At 44.2% G+C, this 12,616-nt stretch overlaps 1 protein-coding gene and 1 long non-coding RNA gene across 6 annotated transcripts in view; one reads left to right on the top strand and one right to left on the bottom strand.

Annotated features, from left to right (window-relative positions):
• The window catches only part of LOC138527639 (uncharacterized), a 112,765-nt gene that overhangs the window by 19,980 nt on the left and 80,169 nt on the right, over positions 1 to 12,616 (top strand). For both annotated transcript variants that reach the window (XR_011283962.1, XR_011283965.1), the window contains exon 4: positions 119 to 282. This is a non-coding gene — a long non-coding RNA (uncharacterized lncRNA). The remainder of the gene's footprint in view (positions 1 to 118; positions 283 to 12,616) is intronic.
• Positions 1 to 12,616, bottom strand: part of LOC138527626 (galactoside alpha-(1,2)-fucosyltransferase 2-like) — a 161,256-nt gene that overhangs the window by 136,770 nt on the left and 11,870 nt on the right. The window lies entirely within an intron of this gene.

The raw sequence follows: 12,616 nt of genomic DNA, 5'->3' as shown, positions 1-12,616 counted from the left end.
GGGGTGCACGGGATGGCATGTGCAGGTAATTATAGGTTTGTTTTTCCATGGCACGTGTATGCTGGGTCAATTATACTGCACAATGGGTATTTTAATATGTTCGCCCATGTTTTTCCAGTTATCCTTGATGTGGTAGTGACTGCTGGCCTGGGTGAGACATCCTGCACCATTTGAAGTCCACACTCCTCATGCCCTCCATCAGACACTGTCCTTCTTTGACGAATTAGGAAACACACTGGTGAAGGTCATGTGGGATTTACAACATGCAGGCACAGTTATTTGGTAAGCGTTTGCACTGTCTTGCATGTTTGGCATGCTTCATTGTTGGGCATCTTTGCTGCATGTGTCAGTTGTCTTATATGTCCTTTCCATGTGCACATGGCATTGTGGTAATTCGATTAGAGCTCATGTCACTGTGTAAGATACCTATGTGGATATCTCAATGGGCGCACCGGCTGTGCTGTGCAGCATGTCATTGTACATCGGTAAACCAGGCCATGGACTCCTTGATCTGTCATTTCCTTGTTATTCACTCTCTGTGCCACTCTCTATCTCCCTCTCTCTCGGTGTGCCATAGGATTGTGAATTTACAAACATGTTGCTATGTCTGCTGGTATGTGGGCTATTTGATCTTGCAGCACATCAGGTTTTGTATTGTTAGTGGGTTTTCTTCCTTTTCTCAGGCATGCAGCAACATGGTGTATGCAGCTTCTAGTGCAACGCATCTGGGTGCATGGTGGTGAGGCATTGTTTGTTTTGTTTGTTTGTTGGTTTGTTTATTGATTTATATAGCGCACCAAACCCGTAGGTATCTGGGCACATTACAAGAAGATTTCAGAGTTAAAGTTACACACAAAATAGTTATACAGTAATACAAAAGGAGTAATAAAGGTATGATACAAGAGGAAGAACATTGCAGCAATAAGTATGATACAGAGAAGGTACATTACAGCCATAAGCGCTGTTATGGTGTCAATGGTGCAGGTTTCCTAACGGAAGTTATGAGTCATTCGTAGCTAACCAGCTTTTAATGTTTCTTCTGAAGCTGTGTGAGGTCTGGTCTATTTGCAGGTACAGGGCGACAGCGTTCTCGTGTTGTGCGACCAAGACAGGAAAACTGCTGCCACCTTTTCTTTCATTGGAATAGATGCAGCATTACGCCATAGGTATGCGGTGACAATGAAGTCTGCATTGACCATGTTCTGGTGGCTTACAGTGTACTTTTAACATTGTTTGAATGTTTAGGATTTTAAATGTTTGCTTGTTGTTGTTGTTGGCTTATGTCTTCCCTTGACGCTCCGTCGGTATGCAGGAGTACATTGTGCCACCAAGCAGGGTTCTGGCAGAGGAGCAAGAGCTGAGTGGCTTATTTATTGTGAAGACATCCACTGTATATTCTCCTAGGCCACCTTCAAAGTACCTTTATCATGCTCTCACACCACAATGTCTTTATAATACACATGACTGAATGAACCAACTACTGAGAGGCACTTCATACACAACCCTCCACACCTTGACGCGCCCCGACACTCACCATCATCATTATTCATTCTCCTCATTCACTACTCTCCTTTTCTGGTGTTTCATTTCAATCCTCCATCAGGCACTCACTTCTGCACAACATTGCTAATATGACATATGCACAGCCTTCCTAGCCACTAACATACTGGTGAATAGCTTGATAGCCTTCCGGGAGAAACTGCTAATGAAGTTGATCTACACACAAATGTATGCCCATTAGGGCACTCTTGTGGATGGACGTGAACTCCAGTGTGCATTGTAACGGTCCGGAGCAACAGTCACTAGGGTCTCATGATGAATGATGCCATCCATCCATTCATAATGCCCTGCTGTCCTTATCGTCCTTGATGTCTCATTTGCTTTTCACACAGGGATGCATTCCATCCTCATTTTGATGATCCATGAATGGACAGTGGACTTGCTTATGTCATTCGTGAAAATATATTCCATGAAAACCCCATACTGTGTCCTTTCTTCTGCCCTACATCAGCCACCACCTGTGGTATCATGCAGGTGTCCATTCCTTTACCATGCATCTTTGACATATAAATTTGCCTACTGATATGCATATTTGGAACATTTTCATTATGATTACTGTACTATGATGAGGACAGAGTACTCTTCAGCACTGTTCCTAGTGACACACTGGCACCCTTATTCACCATGTCTGCCACACAGCCATCCCGGGCTGGTGCCCTCAAAATGACCTTGGCTTCTGCGCCATTTACAAAATTGCATGTCCCTATTGACTCCACTGCAGCCTACTTGAGCCATTGACTTAGTCATTCCTATATGTTCACACTCCATGCACACTCATTCCAAGGCAGGAATGTTGCCTTGATGTTCAACTACCCCCTTGCATTACTGACACATATTCATGTGATTGTGAATGAGTCCAACTTGCAGGTCTTGATGCACACAGTTAATATACACTTCCACAACATCACGCATAGGTGCAATCTTACATCTCCTGTGTTGCTCGCCAGGCTACACTAGTGCTACTGCCTATTGCACCAACTCCATGATTGTAATTCACACCCTGTGTAATTTATTCGGGACAAGGGCACAAGTTTTATGTTTGACGTAAAGGCCAGGGTCCGTGTTAGGCAGAATCCTGTGCAGTGCCCTTAGGGACCACAACACACAATTAAGACCACAAGTGGCAATACAAGTTTTACCTTTGGTACAAGCCTGTACTACTATGTTAGAGTGGTAGCAGTAGCGGAGCAGCCAGGCTTATCTCAAGAGTATATGAGCAGTAGCAGAGATTACGCAAAGGGACCACAATTACTGTGACTCAAGCAAACACTGACTCAAGGTTTCAGGTAAAAAATATAAGTACATTTATTTTTAAACCATTTGTTATTAACACAGCACTTCTATTAAATTAAAAACCGCACGTTAAATACACTATAACTGGCCAATTCACTCTGTATGGTATAAATCAAGGTAAGTACCCTGTGTTTGAGAGAACCGCTGTTACGAAACAATACACGTTACCTTGAATACGATTGCGATCACCTTTTTGACAGTTCGGTCTACTAAATAAATGCGTATCTGTGGCAAGATATGCTACCGTGGCAAAAAGACACTTAGCACCTGAGATACCCAGAGAGAGTTGGGGCAAAAATCATAGGCAATACGTTAGGTAGGCAAACCGAATCGAAGAACACTCCTAGGCAGAAATGCAAGAGTCAAGAGGCCAGAGCCAGTTTTAAGTGGAACCGGGTTCCTGTTTCGAGGATCACACGTCTGATAGTTCGCGATTCAAAGTTGCCAAAAGTACTTTAGATATTGTCCAATGTTCGGAAGCAAAAGTTATAAGAAGGAGGGAAAAATATGGGCAAGCCTTATAAGCGAGAAATAGGGATTTCACCCAAAATTCCTCAAGCAGGACACAGTACCTTTTCAAAGAAGAAGCTGGTGCCATGGCAGTTGTTCCTGGTAGTTTCCTGTAGACCCACAATTCCTGGCTTCGGCACGAAGAAGGACGATGAAGGGGGTCTACACCACACAGGGATGAGGCCAGCAGCAGCGACGATGAATAAAAGGTGCACCCCTTAAAAACAGGAGAGGCTCTTCAGGTGGCTATCCGGACCACTACAGCAGTCTTCAGCGATTTCGACCACGAAGGCGACCTCTGGCTGAAGAAGATGAGCTGGTTATCCTCACCAGGCTCAAGGGAAGAAGACTCCGGATTGGATCTCCTCTTAGTCATTGAAGGGTAGATAACTCAAGACTGCAGCAGGGCTTCACCGGTACAGGATAGTTGCAGCAGTCGACCACTCCTGCGCCGTCCAGTGGCGACTCTCTGACTTCCAGCCCAAGAGACCTGCATTTTATGCGAAAATCCCCCATTCATACAGCCTGGCTGTCAATCACACAGCAGGGGGGTTGTTCAGCCCAGACAACCACCTCAGCCAATCATGAAAAAGTGCGACTTGGGTTTCCTAGGATACCCTGTGCAGGGGGTGACTACACCCTTCCCTCACATTCAGCCCACCTAGACACCCAGGCGCCATGAGGAGGGCTTCTTGGCATAAATCCGCCAAAAGACAGTGAACAAAGAAGGCAAACCTGTTTTGCCACGCAAAGTAAAACACAAGAAGGATTTTAACAAAAAGAAATGACGACTAAACTGCACCAGAGCCAAAAGAAAAAGTATTTGGTCAAGCAGGTTTAAGTTTGAGGCTAACACAATAGCCTACAATATTACCACGGTTATATAAGATAACTGCGGTAGAAAATGAGGGTAGATACCACTGCCACCAGCCATGTCTAAATGTTAAAAGAGCAAAACAATGCTCTACGAGGTACAGATAAAAAGGGCTAAGAGTTAACCCTTCCAGTACTCCATGTAAGATGGGGTGTAATGGATCTGTGGTTAATTTTGACTAAGTAAAGTTAATGGTAACTTTACCCTTTTCTGGGGGACGGTAGTCAGCCTCAGAAATGGAGTCGGTGGGAAGTCTGAACGACAACCATTTGTCACTGCACAGACAGTGCTGTGTGACACACAAAAGAAGGGGGCTACTGAAGTGGTGTACTCCGGAGTTCACAATCACAAAAACAGGTAAAAACACATAGCAAAACACAAGTAAGAGTGGTGAAAAGCTCACACTCTTACCAAGTGGAAAGAAACAACTCCAGAGATCCAGCAAAGCTGCTGAGGGACTCACTATGTAAGGGAAATTAGCCATGAAATGAGAATTCTACCTAACAGTCCACATCTGTCTACCACTGATTGTCCTCCACTGGCTAGCCATGGCAGGCAGCGTCGAGTCGTAGGAAGTATGCATTGTGCACTGTGATTTGTGAGGCCTGCTTACTGCCTATCTGCTAATGTTCATTCCTCAATGCTGTCCCTCCAGAGCCATTTCATCACGTTACTCTGACCTTCTTCAAATGAGCCAGTTATTGATGGAGATTTTTTCCAGGTTTTCTTTATCGTCAGTAGGGGCCAACCTCTGGGATACTTACTTTCCATGAACTACCCATGTGTTTCATCTTCTACTCTTCCTTCTCTTTTCCTCTTCCCTGTTAAGCAATCCCTCAGCTCTCTCACTCTCTCCATTCCTTTTGTCTTTGCTGCTTGATGAATGTCTGCTTGATATGCCTCAAGATCTCACATGCCCCTGTGAAACCCAGCAATTTGTGTGGCAGTTGCCTCCGTGACATGGACTAGTGTCATCATCACTGCACTTTGGGAATGGCATGAGAGAGTTGCATCTCTCTGCACTTACCTGAGCATCCACTGACTGGTTGCACTTGAACCACCCCTGAACTTGTTAACACCCTCCGAATATCACACCCCTTTGAACATCTGTGCACTTGCTCCTGCTGATTGAACCATGCAGGTACGCTGTCTTTCTGTTCCACCCTGCCCTCGGTCCTTGCATGAAGGCACAGTGATGCATTTAGGAGAATATGATGATTCACTGTCCGACAGATTAATTGTTACATCCACGATAGTATAGTATAGTATAGTATGCATTTACTGTTCCTGTCCTGAATATTATGGATCTCTACGAGCAGGTGTTATTTTTGTACTTGTTCAATACATGGTTGAGCGCTTTAAGACACTTGTATTATGTATTGGCCATTTATCTATCTCCTTTGACATTACATACCATAGCACACCCTGGTGATGATTTTACATGACATATGGGACTTTTTATGTGAAATACAGGCGATTTGATGTCTAGTTTGGCATAGTGGTAGTGGCATACTCCCTCTTTTATGTTTTTCTTTTGGCAACCCAAAATTAAATTAGTTTTAGTTCTAAGAGACACATTCTCAGAGTGGTTTGGTGGGCACAAATGATTGGCCCTTAGTCATCATTGAATGGCACCTGGAATGTGCCAGGGCAGTGTGCACTCCACACAGGTTGGATTTTAGGTGAAAAATGTAGCTGCAAGCTGAGTACGGGCAGCCTCGCCACATGCTTTTTGACCTGCTATGCACAAGCGTTGTGCATGTGGTTGGGGATGTGGGGGCACCACCATGTCCACAGGTACACCACGCCGTGTTGCAACACTGGGCAGGACACATGCTGCCACAATGATCCTGCACACTCGTGGTGGTGCATATAGCAACTCACCACCAGAGTAGTCAAGGGAGCGGAAACATGACTTGAGCCCTCCAAATGTGCGCTCCACTATGCCCTGAGTTGCAATATGGGCTGTGTTGTATGTTACCTGGGGCAGTGTGTCAGGGTTCCGTATTGGCGTCATCATGTAGGTGCTCAGAGGGTAGGCACTGTCCCCTGTAGAGGTGGAAATGTTTGGCATTGGTGTGTATTTGTCTGCGTGTGACATGCATGCATGTGCAGGGGCATTTATACTCACCAATGAACCATGTGTTGCCATGCCTCCCAGCTTCCAGGGCCCGGTGTAGGGGTGACATTCTGAATATGAAACTATCATGCGTGGACCCTGGATAGTTTACATATACAGAAGTAATAATTCCCTTGGCATCACATACAACCTGCAGGTTGATGGAATGCCAGTGCTTGCGTTTGCAACAAATGTGCTATGTAGCTCTAGGTGGACGTAGAGCCACATAGGTGCAATCAATTGCATCAAGCACTTTCGGGAATTGTGCCAACCCATAAAAGTCCTGGACCACGGCCTGCCTTTCTGCAGGTGTTCTGGGCATGTAGATGTGCCTGCGGACTAAGGGGCATGCATTCATTATTGCTAACACTTGATGTAGGCAGCATGACTGTGTAGGCTGTGAAATGCCCCCAACTATGGCAGTTGTCTGCTGAAATGATCCAGTGGCCAAAAAATGCTGTACATTGAGCACCTTTTCCAAGGGGCTCAGTGCTTGGGAGCACATAGTGGATGATGTAAAGTCATCTTCCCACTCTGTGACCAGGTCTAATATGATATGTGGTGGAAACCTATTTCTGCCATAGACCTGGTCATCAGGCATCCCAAAAAGGCTGGTCCTAGGTAGAAAAGTCTGGGCCCTTGCCATCCTCCTCCTCCTGCGTTGTCCCACGATCACTGCTGCGACAAATGGTTTCACTGTGGTACTTCCCTTGTTACGCCCGTATTTACGCTTGTTCCCCATTTCACATGTTCCGCCCCTTTTTAGCTGACTGCGCAGACCAAGGCGGGCCTTCGCTTGGAGTCTCGTTCAAGGCATTTGTGGTGTCTCAGTAAAGTGTTGGACAGGCACGGATTCCTCGCAAGTCCCTGGTAAGCCTGCACATTGTGTTCCATGAATTCCATGAATTGACAAACAGGTGCTTGCACACAATTTCACGCGTAAACCCCCTATTTTATGCGTAAATAATTCCATGAATTGGGCCCTCAGTCTGGCTAAGCCTTGGTACAGCTGCATCCCGAAAAAGAGTGCTGAAATCCTACTAAGACATGGAAACAATAGCCAGAAATGATCCCAACAGCCAGGACATTTAAAAAAAAACCAATTTATTAGACACATACTACCCAAACAGAAGTACTGCTTTGGAAAACATGTGCCAATAGAACATTGTCAAAAATAATGTCAAACCAGATGAAAAAACAGGAAAATATGTTTTCTCAGCTTGTGAAGGAAAGGAAGCCTCGCCAAACTTAGCAAACCCAGCCTAATTAATCATATAAAATTGTCAATTAAAACTCCTCAACATAGAGAACTTTATTACATGGCCCTACTACAACTTTTTAAACCATGCAGAAAAGAAGAATTATTAGGTAACCATGACTCATTTGAAGCTGCATTCAATGGAAATGAAAGTAGTATAACAAATGCCAATTTCAAGCAATACAAAACAACGTTGGACAAAGAACACCAACAAGAGGAAGAAGTTCAAGCACAACTAGATGATGTCACTCCTGAGGGCAGTCAATCTTCTCTTACAGAAAGCTAAGAGAACCACTCAGAGAACCAATCCTTCTAAAGAAGCAGAAATGACCTTGAACAAAGTTGAAAATACCAAGCTTCAATATAAACAATCAGAAGAGAATGTGTCAGTGCTGAAATCACAGCTAAATGAATTTACCATTTACCTAGAAGTGACTGAAGAAACTGAACATGGTTTGAAGCATGACAGTAAAACTTGTAGCTGTCAAAATTATAAACCTCTGTTCCTCTATGTAAGTGGTGAAGCTGGTTCTGGAAAAACACACTTAATTAAAATCATCACCAAATTTCTACAAAATTTAACAAACAAACTTTCAGCTGTTGTAACAGCCCCCACAGGTTTAGCTGCCTACAACATAGGAGGTGTTACTTTACACCGACTACTGCTCCTTCCAGAAGAACAAATTAGAATAATATAGACAATCAGCAGAAGCTGCTACTGAAGTACACAGAATTCTAAAACAAATGAAAATGCTCCTAATAGATGAGGTAAGCATGATTTCCAACCTTGTTGGCTTTAATTGAGCTCAGATTGCAAGAATTCCTAAAAACTGACTTCAAACAACTATTTGGAGGAAACCACATTATTGTTTTTGGCGATCTCCTGCAGTTAACAGCAGTGAAAGGTGAACCTATTTATAAAACATTAGGACACATACAGTGCTGCAACACACTTGCCAGCAATAGAAATGTACATTTCTGGTAACATTTCCAATAGAGAGAACTAACTCAAAACATGTGTCATTCTGCAGACCTCACCTATGCTAACATTTTAAAAAGCATTAGAGCTGGTCTTCTTTCTAAAGGTGCATGATCCATCTTAAATAGCAGACCCATCCATGAACTATATGGGTGTAACACATCTGCTCCTGATATCATGGAACAATTAGCACAAAACAATATAAAATGCATCCTTAATGCCAACCCTATCAAGCTGTAGCCAATTCAACGAGACAATGTTAAAAAAAGAAATTCAACCAATATTGCATATTAGCTCCACAGACAAACTGGAAGTGCACGGCATGAAACTCCCTATGTGTCAACAAGCAACAGCACGACTAAATAGCTAAGAAAAATCTATCTCCAACACAGCTGGATTGGAGAAAATGTTAATGTTGTGTTTTAACTGCAGAGCAATTCATAAACACAATCTTGACCTAGAGCAAGCTTTAGTCAATGGAGAAATTGGTACCTTTGTTGGCTTCCAGACTTAGCCACATGACAACAACATTCAGTTTGTCAACATCCACTTTGACAAACTTTCAGAAGTTAAAAGGATAGGATGCTCAACAGCATAATTCCTTCTTTTCAAAGACATGTATGTACGCAGAGAACAATTCTCTGTCTCTTGCATATGCAGTCACTATTCACAAATCGCAAGGGCTAACCCTAGATCAACCATTGATTTACATTGACAGCACAGACTTTAAAGAAGGTATGAGTTATGTAGCACTTTAACATCTACGTACACTCAAAGCACTATTCCAAATCAATTTTGATGCAAACAAAGTCAAGGCTGACATTCCTTGCATACTAGAGTATAACAGGTATAACAGACTATGTGCACTCTACACACCCCATCTACATATGTACTCTGTTCCTCAAAAAGATAAAGTATTAAAAAGAAAATATATGCAAACAGAATTTATAAGCGTTCTCCCAAAAATACCACCAAAGAAACAAAAAACAACTGCCACTCCATCAAGCACTACAACCACAATACGATCTACTGCAAACACAACTGCACATCTATCAGCAGATAGAAAGAGAAATATTTCTCCTAAAAAAACAAGGAGGAGGTCCAGCAAATGACACAGAGACAGAACTCTCTGCTCCATTTTATTTTCCAACACAACCGGTGTAAATTGATATGCAAATGTAGCAATCAATCTTCTGTTCCAATTGCCTCCAACTGTTCAAAACATTTACTAAAACGGCTTAGACCAGTTCTGTTTGCAAATGCTCATCCTTTATAGAAATGCCACAGATAATACACATACACATAGACACATACAGTGTCTCAGCAATAAGGCAAAAGTTGGACTACTGTACAGGCATGGTAAAATCCACCATAAACACACAGGAAGATCCACAAGATTTTCTAATGTACTTACTGCAAGCCTGGAAACCAAAAGCATAAATATAAATGAAATCTTCCAGATTTCATATATGTAGAAACATACATGCACTCTCTGCCACCATGTTTCACAAGAACACATCCCTAATGATTTGTGTATGTATCTATACAAAATTGTGAATCCATTCCATTTCACCCGCTGTTGCAAAATGCAAATCATGCCATATTATGCACTTTTTGCAATTCAGACAATCATTCCACCATGCACATAAACTCACAAAGCCAATATCTGATACTAATGCTTTCACGGTACAACACAGATACTACTAAAAACAACTGCAACCTTACTAGTTTCACACATGGGCAAGTATGACTTGGCAAGAATTCCTTCACAACCGTAGGCGTAATCTACCACGCTGGTGCCACAACCAAAAAAAAAAGGTGGTTGGTTTGAATGCCTGAAAATCTAACAAATGCCTACTTGATATTCCTTAAACCTACATTTAGTCACTGATTTCAAAACTATCAACCGTTAGAATATGCCAACTGGTATCTAACTGTATGCATAATACTGCAATGCTACTTTTGAACAGCAAAAAAGTTAGAATATGCTAAGAGGTAACTGCTTCAAAAAATTCCCTTCAGTACTATAAAACTATCAACAGTTAGAATGGGCCAACTGGTATCTAACTACATCTATACTATTGCAATGCTGCTTTTAAAATGCAAAACTGTTTCAACACACCAACAAGTACTTCAAAATACCTTTAAAAAAAGACGACAACCGTACTTTTGAAAAGCAAAACAGTTAGAATACGCCAACAGGTATCTAACTACTTCAAAAATACCCAGCATTGCACTTCATTGCAAATACACAATTCTTCTTACTCCAACACTGCTTGTAACAACAAATACTCTTATCTGCACTTTAATCTCTTAATTGCCAAGGAATGAGCTATCTCGTCCTTGACATTACCTCCGTAGTGCCAAGGATGACATAGCTCATCCTTTTTGGCAATCCTTCACAGCAGGGATCGCACAAAACAGTAATGCAACCGTCAGGCTATGTGAGGGGGAGGTCTCCTCTCACGCCACGGGGGTTGGATTACCTTCAGTTTCACATTATTGTGCGTATTGCACGCCAACATGAAAATTAAAGTAAACTCACTGCGGAAGCCATTTACGGCTGCCGCAGTGAAGAGAAAAGGTAAGAGCCCTTCTCCCTCTCCCTCGATCTCTGGCTTTTTTGAGCCGATGAGATCGAGGGAGGTGTCGTTGAAAAGGGGAGGCTCTCCCCTTTCCAATGACAACTTTTTTTGAAGCATTGCTGGGCGCGGATAGGGCTCAGAGTGCTCGATCCACGCTCAGCAATGGCACTGGACCACCAGGGATCCTTTTGTGAAGAGGAGGGAGTGGGGGCTGCTTACCATGTAAGTAGCCCTCTCCCCCCTGGCCCTCAAAGTATGGGGCCACACCTATGGAGACCCCTAGGGGCAGATTTGTGATCATCTGCCCCCAGGGAAACGGGACACAAAAAAATAAAAACATTAAAATAAATTCAAATGCAACAGAGATTTGGGTGGGGGTGGGGGACCACTAGCCACCAGGTATTTACTTTTCCATGAAAAGGGGGTGGCCCTCTTCCCCCACCCTAAGTGGATGGGGTGAAACCCCTTGTAGCCCTCCTTATATGCCCCCAGGGAGGACTACATGAGGTGCCCACCATCCATTTTTGGGGAGGGCCACCAGGAAAGTGTGGACAGGCCCCCCAAAGGATGCAGCCTGCAGGTCAGGGCCCGCCTGGGACAGATGGTTGCCCAAACCAAAAACGAATTTTAAAAAATGGTTGGTTTTGGGGGAGTGCCCCCCCCCCCCGTAGACCACCAGGGAATTTTTTCATGGAAGGGGATGGCCCTCTCCCCCCACCCTAAGTGGATGGAAGGCACCTCATGTAGCCCTCCCTGAGGCAGAATTCTGCCCCTAGGAAGGGACATCTTCCCCCAGGGAGGACCACATGAGGTGCCCCTCATCCATTTGGTGGTGGGGAGAGGGCCAACAGGAAAGTGTGGGCAGACCCCCCAAAGGAGGGGGCCTGCAGGCGAGGGCCCCCCTGGGGCAGAAGGGTGCCTACCTGCCCCTAGGGAAGAGGCCAAACATAAACAAAAAGTACAAAGAAAAGAATGGGTGGTTTTGAGGGTGGGAGGCCCACTAGATGGGGGCCCACTAGACCATCAGATGAATGTCCAATGAAATGGGGTTGGCCCTCTCGCCCCCACCCCAAGTGGATAGGGGCACCTTATGGAGCCCTCCCTGGGGGGAGATTTCTGGCCCTGGGAAGAGGCATCTGACCCCTGGGAGGGCTGCATGAGATGCTATCCATCCATTCGGGGTGGAGGGAGGGCCACCACAAAACATGGGACAGGCCCCCCAATGGATGGGGACCTATGTTTTGGGCACTCTGGGAGCAGATTGGTACACTAATGTGCCCATCTGTGCCAAGGGAAGTTGGGTAAACAAACAGAAAATGGTAGGCTGCATTTTAGGGGGGCTGAGGGGCACCCTAAACCACCAGGGAATTTTGTAATGGAAAGGGGGATGGCCCTCTCCGCCCATCTAAAATGGAGGGGTGGCCATCTCATGCAGCTC

Source organism: Ambystoma mexicanum, chromosome 1q (genome assembly GCF_040938575.1).
Source record: "Ambystoma mexicanum isolate Mex_15411 chromosome 1q, UKY_AmexF1_1, whole genome shotgun sequence".
Classification (NCBI taxonomy): domain Eukaryota; kingdom Metazoa; phylum Chordata; class Amphibia; order Caudata; family Ambystomatidae; genus Ambystoma; species Ambystoma mexicanum.
The sequence above is the reverse complement of the archived record's forward strand: the minus strand, read 5'-3'. Positions and strand labels throughout refer to the sequence as shown.